This window comes from Nuphar pumila, chromosome 6, assembly GCF_984573655.1.
Source record: "Nuphar pumila chromosome 6, dmNupPumi1.hap1.1, whole genome shotgun sequence".
NCBI lineage: Eukaryota > Viridiplantae > Streptophyta > Magnoliopsida > Nymphaeales > Nymphaeaceae > Nuphar > Nuphar pumila.
Genome location: NC_143254.1, coordinates 20,927,593 through 20,943,759, shown reverse-complemented (window position 1 = coordinate 20,943,759; position 16,167 = coordinate 20,927,593).

Below are 16,167 nucleotides of genomic sequence, written 5' to 3'. Positions count from 1 at the left end.
ACTATAAAAGCCATGGGGGGGTCCTCTCTTCCCCATTTGAAATCACCCAAAGAGAGAGAGAGAGAGAGAGAGAGAGAAGTAGAGAGAATACGAGGAGAGAAGGAGGCGATGCACCCCGCCGATTGATAGGTAAGTCCCTCTCTCCTTCTATTTTTTTTAATACAGAGGTTGCCAACAACCTCACAGTTGCTGACGAGTTGCAGAGGTGCAGGAAATGGAGAACCTGTCCTTGCCTTCTGTAAAAGAGGGCCAACAATAATAGGATTGCCGAAACTGTTGCAAATCATGAATGACAGACTTGGGTTGCATAGCGCTCAGTCTGGGCATGGCCCAGACTGAGTCGAGTCAAGGTGAACCGGGATATGACTCGGTCTAGGCATGCCAAAAAACAGTCAAGCCATAAAAAAAAATTGACAAACCGAGTCGAGTCTGTGTATTGCAATAGATTGACTCAGACTGAACAAACCGAGTAAGATTTGATTTCTGTTTGTAAAATTGACTTGGTCTGTTTGGACATAGTCAGGTCTGTTTGGCTGTGAAAGATTGAGCTCGAATAGTGTATAAGGCAGACTCACTCCGGTCTGTTTATGCAGACCAACTTAATTCAGACCAAGACAAATCCAAACTTTTGATATATATATATATATATATATATATATATATATATATATATATATATATATATATATGTGTGTGTGTGTGTGTGTGTGTGTGTGTGTGTGCACATAAGTGGATCTGAATGGGTGCAATGGAAAATCGAGATAGTGAAGACCTCAATTTTTTTTACGAACCTGACACTACAAGAAAAATGTCAAATAACGACGAACATTTGCGACAAATTTTTTTCATCACAAATTTATGATGGATTAGCGAGAGAAAACCATCCGTCACTAAGTTCATAAATATTTACGAAATTAGCAACAAAATTTTTGTCGTCGCCAACTCTGTCGCTACTTAGCGATGGATTAGCGACTAAAATTTTGTCGCAAAACCCATCGCGCTTAGCGACGAAGATAGCGACAAAATACCTCCATCGCTAGTTTGTGATGGAGTTTGCGATAAAATTATTTCGTCGCTAAATGCTGTTGTAAAATCTCGCTGATTAGCGCTAGACTAGCGACATAAAAAATTTCATCTCTAGTTCATCGCTAACTGTCAATGTAAAATGCTTTAGGGAACAAAATCAATTTTTTTTACTCACTCGCACCTCTCTCTCTCTCACCCACGCTGCTTTCTGTCCTCTCTCTGGCTACCACCCTTCTCTCCCTCCGACTATTGACGATCGCCCCTTTCACGCTCTCCGACTACCGCCCCCCTCATGCTCTCTGGCTAGCGCTCCGTCCCTTTCTACGACTATCTCCCCCTCCCTCTCTTCGGCTACTGCCCCCTCCCTCTCTCCGGCTATCGGCTACTGCCCCCTCCCTCTCTCCGGTTATCGGCTACCGCCCCCTCCCTCTCTTCGACTATCGGCGATTGCACCGACCACCTGCCCATCTCCGGCGACCGCCCCCCTTTCAGTCGTGCCACGCGACCGCTGTCGCCGGTGACCACCCGTCGCTGATCATCACCCCTTCCACCTTCTTTTTTTTGTTGTGAGGGCACCAACGACTCACACCGCCGTCATCCGTTTTGGCAACCTCGATCGACATCCTCGATGTTGTCTTTTTTCTATGTTTTTTCGGTGGCACCGCCGCCAGGTAAACCCCTCTTCTTCTTTTCTGTAAGGGGTCGACTGATAGAGGGCAGAGCCCCCTATCGTCGTCACTAGTCGGCAGGGGGTTACCCTCTGCCTTTCTTTTGGGGTCGACCGATGGGAGGTGGCAGCCCCTGTTGTCGCCTCTTGTCAACAGGGGGTTACCTCCTACCTTTCTCTTGGGGTCGACCGACAGGGGGTTGAGCCCCATATTGTCGCCTCTCATCGGCAGGGTGTTACCCCCTGCTTTCCTTTTGGAGTCGATCGACGATGGTTGAGTCCCCTGTCATCGCCTCTCGTCGGCAGGGGGCTTCAACCCCTATCACTTACCTTGTCATCTAGTAGGGGGATCTACTCTCCCTATCCTTCTTGCTTTGCTGGTAGGGGGCTCCACCCCCCTGCCATTTGCTTTGTCGATAGGGGGCTCTGCTACCCCTGCCCCTCTTCTTTTGTTGGCAGGAGACTCTGCCTCCTCTGCCTTTATCTTGTTGCCGACAGGGGCAGAGCCCCTGCCTTTCTCATTTTCGGCAGGGGGCGAGGTTCCCCCTCCTTTTGTTATTTTGGGTAGGGAGCTTCGCCCCCTGCTTTGTGTTTTCTGGCAGTGGGTGAGGCCCTTATCTTCTTGTGTTAACTGACAAAGGGCGAAGCCCCCTCTGCTCTCCTATGTTTTATCGGCAAGGGGCGAAGCTCCTCCTGTCTCCTTTGGTTTCGAGCAGGGGGCAAAGCCCCCTCTGCCTTCTTCCTATTTTTGAGTAGGGGGGCAAAGCCCCTTGCATCTCGTTTATTCTCTGACAGGGGGCTTCGCCCCCCTGCCTTGACCTTATTTCCGTCATGGCCAAAGACCCTGCCTTTCTTGTTTTCAGCGGGGGGTTGCACCCCCTGTTCTGACTCGTGTTTCGACTGAGGGGTGGTCGTTTTAGTTATATATTGTATATTAGAGTTAGATGCAATTTTTTGGATGTTCTTGGAAGTGGTCATTTTAGTTATTTTTTTGTTCATCGTCTTATGAGTGAAATATGCCACATTTCTTTTTTACTGTCTCTGTTTGATGAAATCATTTTTCAGTTTGATTATTGGAAATCTGGTGAATGTTGATTTGAATAAGCTACATTCTCTGTCTGAATGAATCTAAATATCAAATGAATTTTATTATGATCTACTAAATTTCAATATTTGAATGAAATTGAATTTTATTGCAATGCTTTTATTGTTTGTTACTGATTCTATTTATGTTTTTTATTGTGTTATGCCGAATAGTAAGTGAAATTTCATTACATTGTTTTTACTGTGTTAACTAAGTTCCATTGCATATTTTTACTATTTATTTTACTGATTTTTACTTGTGTTTTACTAAGTGTTTTACTGATTTTCTATGTTTGCATTGAATACTAGTGTTAGTGTTAGTTTATTACTTCGTTAGTTGTTTAGTTAAATAGATTAGTTAGTTGTTAATATAGCAATTAGTTAATTGTTAAGTGAAATAATTAGCATTGTTGTAGAAAAAAAACATGATTTGTATATATATTCGCCTCCCTGTTAATTTTTTCGCCACATCCTTCCTGTATTATTTTGTATATATATTCTTTGTAGGTACGTTATTGAGCAAATTGCATGATGCTTATTGCTAAGCATCACATGCTGTAAAATCTTCAATGCAAAAAAAAAAAAAGAAAAAAATTAAAAGGAAAAAGAAATTCAAATCGGGTAAATACTCGTGGTAAGTGATGCAAGCGCATCCCGTGTTATTTAATTTTTTGAATGCAATATTTTTCTGTTCACACACTCACTTAGTTGTTGATATATAGGACTGTTTTGATGGAGTTTGGAGATCATGCTGAGCATGATTTTAATGTATATGAATAGAAGTGTTCTCATTTTTTGAGTATGGATTTCATGCTAGGCATGATAGTAATTAGCAGGATATTGAGGTGTGTTTGCTGCAAGTACATGTTTGACTTTTTTTTGATATAAATGATTTTGATGTATTGCAATGTTTGATGTGATTGTATCCATGCTTGTATGTAGTTACTTTAAATTTGATTATGACTTCCATGTGAAATTGTATAATGAAAGCATGCTTAGTTGGTTAGCATTTTGATGATTCTCTTATAATTGATTAGGATACTATTCTAATGATTTCAAATTATTTGAATATATTAAAATGTATTGCAATGATGTGAATGATTAGAAGGTATTTCAATGTTTGAATATATTGCATTACATTTTTTATTCTTTGATTATGTATCTTCGATACGTATATAGTTATGATTTGAATGTATTGTAACATGTTTGAATGTATTACAATACTTGATGTGAATGATTTCAAATTATTTGAATGTATTGCATGGCATTTTTTATTTGTTATAATATGGTCCGTGGAGGTTGTAGTGGTCATTCATCCATAGGTAGCTAGTCTCAGCCTTCATCTTTATGGGTTGCTTTGATAGGTATATCTTTTAACTAATTGTATACTTGATTAGTTTAAATGCGTATTCTGATAATTTCTAATGCATTTTTCTACAGATGATATTTTGCCTATACATGACCCACCTACACCAGTTGTTCATACAAGTCACGAGCCAATGCAGGATACAAGGTCTTCTTAGTCTCACACAAGAAGACTCATTCAAATAGTGTATATCAATAATCGACCATAAGTATTTCATTTTCACTTATTACTTATCTTATAAATATTATATATTGATAGTTAATGTATACCAATTCATGTGCAACACGCGCTTTAAGCCACAAAAGTAATACGAGATATTAGGAATTAACTACTTCAACATCTACCAAGAGTAGTCACTTAATGGAAAGAGTACCCGAAGGAAGTGTTAGACAGATTATGGTCCTCATTCACGGTATATAATTGTTTCTTATAGTTAATGTGTTTCATATTTATTTTTTGTTATAGTCATGCCTACTAACTTTCTGAATTTTTTTTAGGCTTTGAATCGCTTCGCGATTACGATGGAGGAACATGATGCAAGAAAGGTGTGGCAGAAGGTAACTGTTAATCAATTTGCAAACATGCTACACAATATGAAGATTGCAGCAAGAAAAACATCTAGTGAGATAAATTATCCACTGCAATGTAAGAGCCATGGACCTCCTACTATCAGGTCGGATGTTTGGGATGCAATGTGCGACAAGTGGGCGGAGCATGAATTTCAAAACCGCTCAGCGAAGTGTGAACACTCAAAATTTTTTAAAATTGTGTAAATATTCCCTTTTTGCCCTTGGCCCCATTTCCTAAGATAATTGAGTCAGTTTCAATCTAAATTCTAGTTTATTTCTCAAATTTTACAGGAATCAAATTCATTTTATATATCTAATTCAATTTCGGATCTGAATACAACGTTAAGATCCAAATCAGAGCCTCGTTAGCCAATTTTTAAAATTAAATTCACAAAAATAACAAAAAATAATTTCTGAAAGGCTCGGATAGTCGACCCGATGTTCGTTTGGATCCACTGCTCTGTATTTCTCAATTCGAATTTCAAAACTCAAATATTTCCTCAAAAACTGGATCCAAACCCATTTTTTGATTTTTTTTAAAAAGTTAAAACCCGAATTCTCAAAAAACACTCTTTTTGTAAATATTTTTTTTTTTTGTAAAAATAGTTTTAGTTTTTTAGAGTTTTTTTTTAAATACAAAAAAATAGAAAATACAAAGAAAAGAAAGAAAGAAAAAAAGAAAAAATATAGGCAAAAGAAAACACAAAAATGAGTTTTAGAAACCCCTCTCTGAAAATATATTTTTCTAGAAAACCCCTTTTAGAAAACTGTTTGAAAAGAGCCATATTTAAAAAAAAAAAAAAGTTGTGGATTTAATTCAAGAATCCTCTAACAGCTTCTTGTTATAAAAGAAGTCACAGGGGATCATATCGAATCATCGGCTCTCACCCCGGCTCTCCTTTCCCCCATTTCACGATCCTTCTTCTTTTCGTTCTTCTCTCCTTCATCGAGATCTCCCTCTTCTTCTGGTTCTCCCCAATAAAAAAAAAGGGTCAAACCTCTCTGCGCATGCCCTCTCTGCAATCACTCGGAGGAGATTCGTTCCAATGCAGTAACAAGCATAAGAAGGTCTCCAAGGCAGAAAAAAAAAGAAAAATCCCTTTACATCTTTCGAAGCTTCATTAGAGTCCCGGTAAGTCTTCATCCGGCCTTCATCCTAATTTTTCTTAATTTTCCCTAAAAAAAATTCTCGTTTTAGCCCCATAAATGCACTCTCGAGGGTGCTGGGTTGCCTTTAGCAACACCAGCCTTTCTTCTGTGCAACAACAAATGGAACAATCTTGTTCCAATACTTTGTCTTTCCATTCCTTTCTTTTTTTTTCGGGCTGCGATCTTTGGGCTCAGGTTGTCAGATTCAAGAATCCAACAAGATTCATCTGAATCCCAACCCAAATTTCCTGTTAAATTTTGGCTTCGCTTCGATCTTCTTATGAATTTCTGAATTCCTGTTTGCTTTAATGTTTCAGTTGGCTTTTGCATCATGATTTCTCTGCGTTAAGGAATTGTTCTAGTCATTCTAAAACTATAACGTCTGTATATTTTTCCTTTCTCTCTCTCAAAGCTGATATCCTCATGAATTTCTCTAATTATATTCAGTTGTGGGCATCTAGATAAGGTATACCTGTTTACCGATGAATCGCGTGATGCAAAAATGACGTTCCAGAGAATTCATCGAATCTCCTCCCATCCTTTCTGTATTTTCGTTATTCGGTTTAACTTTGTGATCTAGTTTATTTTACTTCTTCTTTCATTTACCTTCCGGATTCATACCTAATTTCCATTTCCATTTTTTTGAGTTTAGATTTTTTGTTCGTATGATGATCCCTTCTTTGATATCAGATATCTTATGTCGTTTACCATCGCAGTTTCATTTTAGCCATTTTCGTTCGTTACCCCAGTTCGACATCCGCAGTATCACCAGATTAAACACCGGATTTGCAAGTTTGCTAGCTTCAGATCTGCATTGAAATCACATCCCATCGTGGTCCTACACCCTCTAAAGAGGTGATGGAGGCGAACAGGATCTTGGCTAATGAATGATGAGTTCCGTGAAAATACACATCCCTGTGCATGTGAGTTATAATGATCTCTACAAACCTGCATATCATTCTGTTAACACTAACATGGTCCGTAGAAGATAGACCATCGCTAGTTCGAGGAAGTGTAATCTGTAGAAAAGAGATGTGTAAGAAAATAATCAAGAGTGGAGTCTGCATTTTCTGCCCAAATTGTATGTTGAATCCCTGTTTCCAAAAGTATGCTCTGATGGTCGTTGCTTTAGCTATATTTTTTTGGTTGATATTCTCACCACGAACGTGGCTGTCACACTATCTGAGTAACATTTCATTGAGAAGATAATGTTGCGCCTGCTATTGATCGACATCGGTATCTAATTGGCGCGCCTATACAGGATGATTTGGAAGGCACTAATTTCATTTTGTCATGCTTATTTGTTTTATTTATTATTGCACTTTCTCTTATTACACTGTTATGTCCTCTTATTATCTGAGTTGATGCCCAATATCTAACATTTTACTTTTTCTGTTATTTTTTATTTATTTAATATATCTCATTTTCATTTCCCATTTTTCTGGGTCACTGCTGAAGTTATGTGCGAGTCATTCTGCATACTTCGTTTTCGGTTGACTTTGGTTCATTCCCTTTATTATGATATATTCCTGTTCTGCATCATGGCAAGACTTCAAGCTTTAGCAATGCTTTTCCATGAATCTCTTGCTCTCACATCATCTCGGCCTTATACATTTCAAAATTCACAAGAATTTTAGTATGATTGTTATGGTTATGTTCTTGCCATGGTTAGCTCAAATTTGATTCCGAAACTTTGGGTCATACCATAGTAATATTGCCTTGCAGACAATCCTTCCGAAAGTTTTACTGCTTTGGTTTTGGGGGTTCAGGAAGGTGGGATAGTGCTGGGATTACAGGTACAACAGTGAAGGCAAACTGCTGAAAGTTGTGTTGTTCACCTGACAAGAAGAGCCTGTCTCACGATCTGAAGTTTACTTTGCCCTCTTCTGAAAGTCTCAGACTTAAACATTATCATTGCTTCACCATTCACATCTGTATACCTACCTTTACTAACAGTTCTGTATCAGCATATAACCTGGATACAGGCCTTCTTTACGATATAGATGTATGCCCTGTGGAACAACTCTTTTGCAGGGAAAATTGATTTGGGCTTCATAGGACATCAGACAACTTAGGTGCGAAGTTTGTCTTTCCATCTCAAAACCACGATGGAGAGGAACTGATCATCCATGGCCTTTTGAAGGCCACTAACAATTTTGACCAAGCCAACATTATCGAGGGTGGAGGATTCAATCTCATGTGTAAAGCAAATCCCCCAGACGATGAAAAAGTTGCAATCAAGAGGCTTTCAGGGGATTTGTCATCCAATAGAATATGAGTCTCGGGTTAAAGTAGAAGTACATTTCGTATCAAATTTCTCATCCATGACATTGTGTTTGTATATTCTCAGGGTTTTACATCATTTGGCAGCAAGCATCTGAAGGTTCCATCATCTCTCTAAGTTTATCTCAGTTGTGTATGTATTCTTGCTCTTCATGTTCTTATTTTAAATTAATACATTAGCCATGGGTCTATATTTAAGTAGCTGTACACTACTTACACACATTCTAACAGATGAAAATCTAAATTGGGAATGAGTTTACAGTTGAGAGAAATTTTGTTGGATAAAGCTTTGAAATGGTTAAATCCTCTCTTGTTTTACCCATGTTTCAAACCTAGAGGTTGTTAGCAGACTTTGATCTGCTACATGTTCATCTGCAGACCCCTTTCTTCCATCACTTCACCCAGCTGCCACCAGAATTTCCCTCATGATAATGCTCAAACCGCACCATCGTTATACAACACATGTGTTGTTAAGACTTTCTGCAAAACCTACTGTTCACTCCCATCTTTATACTTCCAGCCTATCACTGCACCCCACCTTCATGCATATGCATATGTATTAGTGGTTTGTCGAGTCAAGTGGGTTAGATAAAAGTAAGGTCAGCAGCAAAGGTCGGGTGAGTGGTAATTGGCAGCAATATATGTGTATTAACAGTTAGCAAGGGTTTAGTCTAAAGGTTAGCACATATCATTTGTTTGGGTCAGAATACTACCTGGTTAGACTATGTTAGCAATATATCAAATGGTGTGGGTCCATATAGTCAACATTGTGTTAGTATGTCAGGTAACGTGATATAGTTATTGTTTTACCTTGGGTTTTACAGTTGAATTGATTGCTTGGTACATGTGAATATTTTTGTGTTGCTCAATGTGGAATAATGATTTTCAACCCCCTTTTGATTGTTGGCCATCACGTTAGTAGTTTCGGCATGTTGTGGCATATGTTAGCCTCAACCTTAATATACATTTAGCCCTCTTGCATTCGCCTAAATATGCCTGAACATTGCCATATATATCATTACACCCTCTTACCATAAGTCAATCACCTGTATATCAACACCTTCCTACATTTTTTTTATATACACTTCTCCTTCATCTACCCAACAGTTGTGTCATACATAATATAATTTTCCATCCATAATAGTTCTTCCCTCGATGTCCATATGATGCATCAGTATCCGCATCATCCACTTATGATTAGCCTCATATAGGCATGATTATATGCATTTTTTGGACATATGTATTAAACATATAGGCATCCTCACATGCATAGCACATAGGTGTATGTACGAACCCTTTTATCATTCATATCTTTTGGATTGAACATAATATTCTGCAAATATTCCTTCCATAAGCTTCTTTTATATTGTGCTAACCTGAGATGTTGCAGGGATCGTGTGAAAAAGTTTGTTTTTCTTCTAAAATCTAGGAATTTGAATTTCAATTCAATTTACATACTTGTAACAGCTAGATTATAATGAAAATTTACATTCCTTGCACTAGATTAGAATGCATTAGCATATATATTCTAGAAATGCTTGTTTTCATATTATTCTTCCTCTTTTATTACAAAATTTTACAAATGGGAACACGAGTGGCACATACACCATCTTATAAAAGGCGATTAAATCCTAAGTTAATGATTTGCATCAATGACCATAGTCAAGGTGTGAACAAAACTCATGGTTTTCATCTTTTATGGAATAACACTGGATTCACACTGGGTCCCTCTTCAAAAATCAACATTTTTTCTTTCTTTATCAGAGTTTAACTTAAAATTAACTCAGAATATATATGAATGTCCATAGTTAGGATATATTGAGAATTAATTTCATTTCAAACTCTATAAAGGCACCAAAAATATGTTTTATTCATCATTTGAATTTAAATATGATTATTATATAATACATTTTATGACCATAGTCAGAGATGTATTATATCTTCAATCTTATTTCAATTCATTTAAAGAATGAGATATGTTTTTCAAAATCCAATTTCACATTCTTTCAATTCATTCATCATTTAGGATAGAATTACATCATATTTTCAAAATTCTTTTTTAAAAAATCCAAGTGATTTTCAGATATATTTTAAAATATCTTCTTCATTTCTCAGATCAATCTTTAATTTCCATTTCAATTCATCTTTCTATCTCATCTCGAAAATCCAAATTCAATTTCAAAGTCCCATTTGACTTTGAAAATTCAAATTCACTCCTATTCTACAAATTCAAAGTTCAATTCAATTTTGAACATTCAAATGCATTCCCATTCTCAATATTTGATTTTGAATTCAACTCAACATTGCAGATCAAATTTCAAAGTTCAATTTTACTTTGAAATTCTTTATTCATCTTCTGATTTCAAACTCAAGCTTTAAATCAAAGTTTATTCTTTATTTTTTTAAATCTCCAAAGTTCTATATAAAGATTGAGTCTTGACTCTCAATTCAAAAACCAAGGTTTTGAGATTGATTCTGAATCTCAAAATTCGATTTTTCCTAAGTTTTAAGCCCACTTTTAAATTCAAATTTGGATTTCCAAAATCCAAATCCATCCTCAAAATCCCATTTGGATTTTCAAAATCAAATTTCATCTTGGATTCCAGACTTTGGATCCATTTCCATTTAGGATTCAAATCAATTTTGGATTCCAGACTTCGGATCCAAGTCTGTTTAAATATTCAGACTTCAGATCCAATTCCATTTAGGATTCAGAGTTCGGATTCAAAATTCTATCTTGGATTCCGGATTTCAAATCCAATTCCATTCCCAATTCCAAATTTCAAATCTAATTCTATCTTGAAATTCAGATTTCAAAACCAATTCCATTTTCAGATCTCATCTAGACTTCTTAAATCCGATTCTATTTTCCAATTCCATTGGATTTCTTAAATCCAAATTCCATTCTGATTTCAAACTTTAAAATCTGGAATTCAATTATATTTCAAAATTCCATCTCCATTTTAAAGTCTAGATTCAAAATTCAAATTCAAAACTCATATTGACTTTGAAACATTCATTTTGACTTCGAGTTCTATCTTTTTCTCTTTTCTTCATCTCTTCAAAATTCAAGATTTATTTTCGAGTCTTTGGTTATCCCAATACTTGGAATTTCAAATTTCTTCTTCCAGATCTATTTCAAATTCTGAATTAGATTCAAAGTCTAACTTTTTCAATCAATTTCAACCCTTTGAATAATTTCTTCATTTATTTCAGAATCACTTGTAAAATCTCAAAATTTCTAAAATATTTTCTCAAAAGCATACATTCTTGCATTTGCATTGCACAAGCATGATTCTTTGTGCATTTTAGACTTACAATAAATTCTTAGATAAATATTTTAACAAAGCAAAAGGCATAAATTCGATTCGATTGCCTCTGGTAAAGGCGCCCAGAACGGTCGAACCTTGTACCGACGAGCGAACCCCGTCTCCTCATTTTCCCACAAATTTTTAAAACGGAGGCGAGTAATTGTCAAAATCTTTTTAAAATTTTAGTCAAATGAGACCTTCGCAAAAGAATTCCTCTTTTTTTCTTTCTTTCCTTTTCTCTCTTCCCTTCTGTCTTTTACTTCCCCTTTAAAAAGGGAAATAGAGGTTAGAAAAGAAAAGAGGAAGAAGAGAAGACTGCAAGAGGACAAATTTTGCGATGATCACACGAAGGCTGCACAAAACCGAGCAAAAATACCTGATGCCCATCTACACACAGGTGGATCTAAGACTTTTGGGAGCCACCTGAAGAAAATGATAACTCATCAATATATATATATATATATATATATATTGTCAATTTTATAAGTATTGTTGCAAACCTGTTAAATAATTCTTTTATCATTTAACTTCGTAGAAAGCAGAAAAATGAGGCATTGTGCCATACAAGGATGTGTTTGTTGAAAGACATAAACGTAAGACCAAGAGAGAGTTCGTATCAGAGAAGGCGAGAACGACAACAATATGTATTTATTGTCTTAATAATCATTGTAATATACAAGTTATCATAAATATTATAATTCTTAATTATTATGTCATACTGTAATCATTACTTTGTATGAGTCATATGAGCAATAGATGGTAGAGCGATATGACGATGACTCCACTCAGCATCCACCTTTTGATCATGCAGTATGGGTGACTGCAACAGGTGAACCCAAAAAGGGTCGTGTGTTCGGGTTTGGGAGTAATATGAACACCTCACCAATCGTTGCTTCCTCTAGTCATGACTCATAGAGTTCTCCCGTTAGCATCAGTTCCAAGCATCTGACTACCCCGCCTAATTCTTGGGATGGTGTACGCCAGCTCGTTAAGGACACAATGTGTGACTACTTACATGAAGCAATTTCTGACGTTGTTCGTAATGAGTTGAATAATTTTTTTCAGAACAAGGAAGCTTCGTCTGCAGGTGAATCTCAGGTATGAAAGTTTCATGTTATGTATTGTATGTTGTTAGATTTCATGTCACTTTGATTGCCTTAACTTAGGTGCATTGCATATAATTTATTTCAGTATATTTTGTTTATCAATACTAACCTTTCCTTTCTTGTGTAGGTTGTTGGCGCTAATCAGTGTAGTGGAGCTGAAGGCGCAAATCGAGACAATGAAGAAGAGGACGCACAAAATCTTGGCGATGATTAAATCCATGTATTGCATTTGATGTACCTTCTTTTTGTTTAAAAAATTTAAATGTTCAATTATAAATAATTATAACTTGCAAAATTTGTAGTGGATTGATTAATTGTTTTAGTTTCCTTTTATATATGTTTTGACAGGAAATATAAATTGTACAGAAAATATAAATTGTATTACAAGATTTTTTTTCTCGATATTTATGTTTTAAACAATTTTTTTTTCCTTTTTTGCGATGGATTAGTGACGAAAATATCCGTCGCTATTTGGTACCGACATGTAATTTAGCGATAAATTTGGGATGAATTTTAATTTGTCGTTATTTACTAGTTGGTCATTGTTTTTGCGACGGATCTTAATTCGTCACTATATTAGCGACAGATATTAATCTGTCACAAAACAAAATCTTCATATAGTAATGACGACTTTGCGATGAAACTTGTCGTTCGCTAATTCATCGCAAATTAGTGACGAAACTGGCGACAAATAGTTTCCGTCGCTAATTAGCGACTATAATTTTGCGATGAAAGCCATCTCTTGTTACTCTGACGCTAATCCGTCGCTAAACACGTTAGCGACGGATTAGCAATGAATTAGCGACAGAGTAGGGTCATCACTAATTCACTGATTTCTTGTAGTGTGATTCAAGTTTGGATCGGGTATACTGGATCCAAGATCCAATCAAAATAACAGTTAAAAAACTTAAGTGATCAATTTTGAAACTAGAGTGGATATGGATCCAAAATTCAATATGAATTAAATATAGTGTAAAGATGTGAGGTAGATAAAAAAATATTACATAGAACTGAGGGTGGTCAAAAAGTAAAAAATACCATTTTCCCCCTGTATGCTCAATTAGTATATAAAGCATAATTTGGTACCCCGAAGTCGGATTCATGTGATTTTTGGATCCTTAGATTCTTTTCTTTAAGTAGGATCCATTGGCAGGAGATACGATGATAAACTATGAAAGAATAAAGTCAAAGTCAGGCATTTAAGCTTAAGGGTATTTTGGATAATTTTTATAAAAATGAGACTGTAAATAATAATATGGGATATTCGTTGATTTAAGATCAAAACTTGCAAGAAAGCTAAGGTATTTTCTTAGAGTGAGAATTTGAGCATTATAGGTAAGTGAACATTTGCAAATTCTTCGTTAGTGAAATAAATTACATGCTAGTTGGTATAAGCATCTTTCAATGTAATTTCATGTATTTTAACTGTGCTAGTTTTATTTATCTTAAATATAATAATGTCTAGTATGCAGATCCATGAATTGTAATGTTCAATATGATGCTTAAATATGATAATAGATGTTGCATGTTTCTTGATTCATGACATGATTTAATTATGAATGTATTATGTGTAGAGAAAATCATGACATTTTTGCATATATAAGATTGATATATGATGTTAGGAATTGAGAGTAGAATTTTAGATTAGGAATTATCCTAAAAATGTCATGCTTATGCCTTGGGAGGGGCATTGTAAGTGTCATGACTTAATAAGTTATTGGTAAGTTGCTATCCTTAAAGTCTTGACATGTGATCACGTAATGACTGTGTAATACACTAACTTTAAGATATGAATGTTGAAAGAATAATGTGTATATGATAACCACATAGAGTATAATAAAGAACTCTACTAGGAGACATGATTTAGGGCATTGTTGAGATATGTATCTTGTGTGTATCTTGAGAATATCTCAGACTTTCTCAGATGACCCTTAAGGGTTAAAACATTGCTCACTAGACACATATAGGATGTATCATGAACCACAAAACCTTGAGCGCATGTATAGCTTCTTGAGACACCTTGGGGGCATGTATAGCTTCTTGAAACACCTTGGGGGAATATATAGCTACATTGACTCTTTGGCAAGGGGAAACAGAACGTAAATGGCTGGTGACCCGCGTCTAGCAAGGTCGCCAATCACTAGTAGCAAACAAACTTACAAGCATGCCGACCCCGATCTTACTATTTGATATCTTCGGCATTGGTGACCGCTACTGGTCCACTATGATCGACAATACGAGAATGCAACAGCAGGCCTGAGTCTGTATCAGCAATGATAAATAAAATACACCAACATCGGTGAACGTAGATTGAACACTCCTGATGCACCCACATGCGCAATAACGTGGGCCCATAACCCAATGTTGGCGTATGCTCCAAAATTAAAACCAGAATGCTAATTCAACACATACTGATAGATGCCATGGTCGATGTGATGTGCGAGAGCATGATGTTCTCCTTAGCCTATTGATAGCCACGATGAGCCCAAGCCTTCAAGTCGATGATGAGCAGGACCTTGAACCCAAATAAGAATTACGAGGACACAAACAATAGGTTTCAACTGCTCTCATCATGCGACCAAGCCCCATATTTATAGTGGAGGATAAGGGGGGGGGGGAGGGAGAGGGTTTATGAATGTGAACCCCTTCACATTTTTGTAACCCCTACCTTACTAAATTTCACTAATTACTCACTAATGGTCCACTAACTCCTCGTTAATGTCAAATTGGGTCACACTATAGGTTAGACCCAAACCCAAATGTCCAACATGTCATACTTACTATCACTGTCCCGACAACGCAAAACTATGTGGGCTTGCTTATAAAATGATGTCCACAGTCCATACATGTCCAAGTTGTGTCAATGTGTCTGATTCATGACGTCGAAGGCTTGCGGTGGCAAATTTAGAAGCAAAAAAAATAGTAGACAATAGTTATAGTAGGAAGAAAATAGAAAAATGGTAGTATTGTGTAATATTTGCAAATTTTTTTGATGTGTTTGAGACATTAATGAAAAATGCTTTCTGATCAATGAGTGGATTTTTTTTCTCATGCTATTTGGTTGGTTCAAGCTAGTAATTCTAAGATGTGATTACCTTGATATTTAATTAACTCCTTTCATATGGCTAACTAAGCTTGTGAAACTGAGGTAATGCCTAGTTAATATTTATAATGATATTAGAATTCTTCTTACTATCATGTTGGAGTTGGTTATTTCTGCTAACAAACAAAATTATTATGACATTGTCCATCTGATTATTAATCTAGTTGATTTTATGGTTGCGTTTGATTTGGTGAGGTAATTGTTGCTTTCAATGAAGCAATATTAACTATGTTTGATATAAATCTGTGATCTTTTAGATACATGGCTCATAGATGGGCCTAAGTTAGGGTTCATTTTGTAGACCAATAACTCAAGTCATGGAAATTTACCAAAGTTTAGTAATTATGGCAAACTATGTATCTTTTTAGGCTACGGTGAGGATTGAAATTTTATTCACCTAAGCTTTATAACAAATTCTAGGGTGTAAATCCTAAGTGTTGTAATTATCAAACTTATTTAGACAAAAAGTTGGGCTTTGACTTATGAGTAGTTGACCTTGTGCTA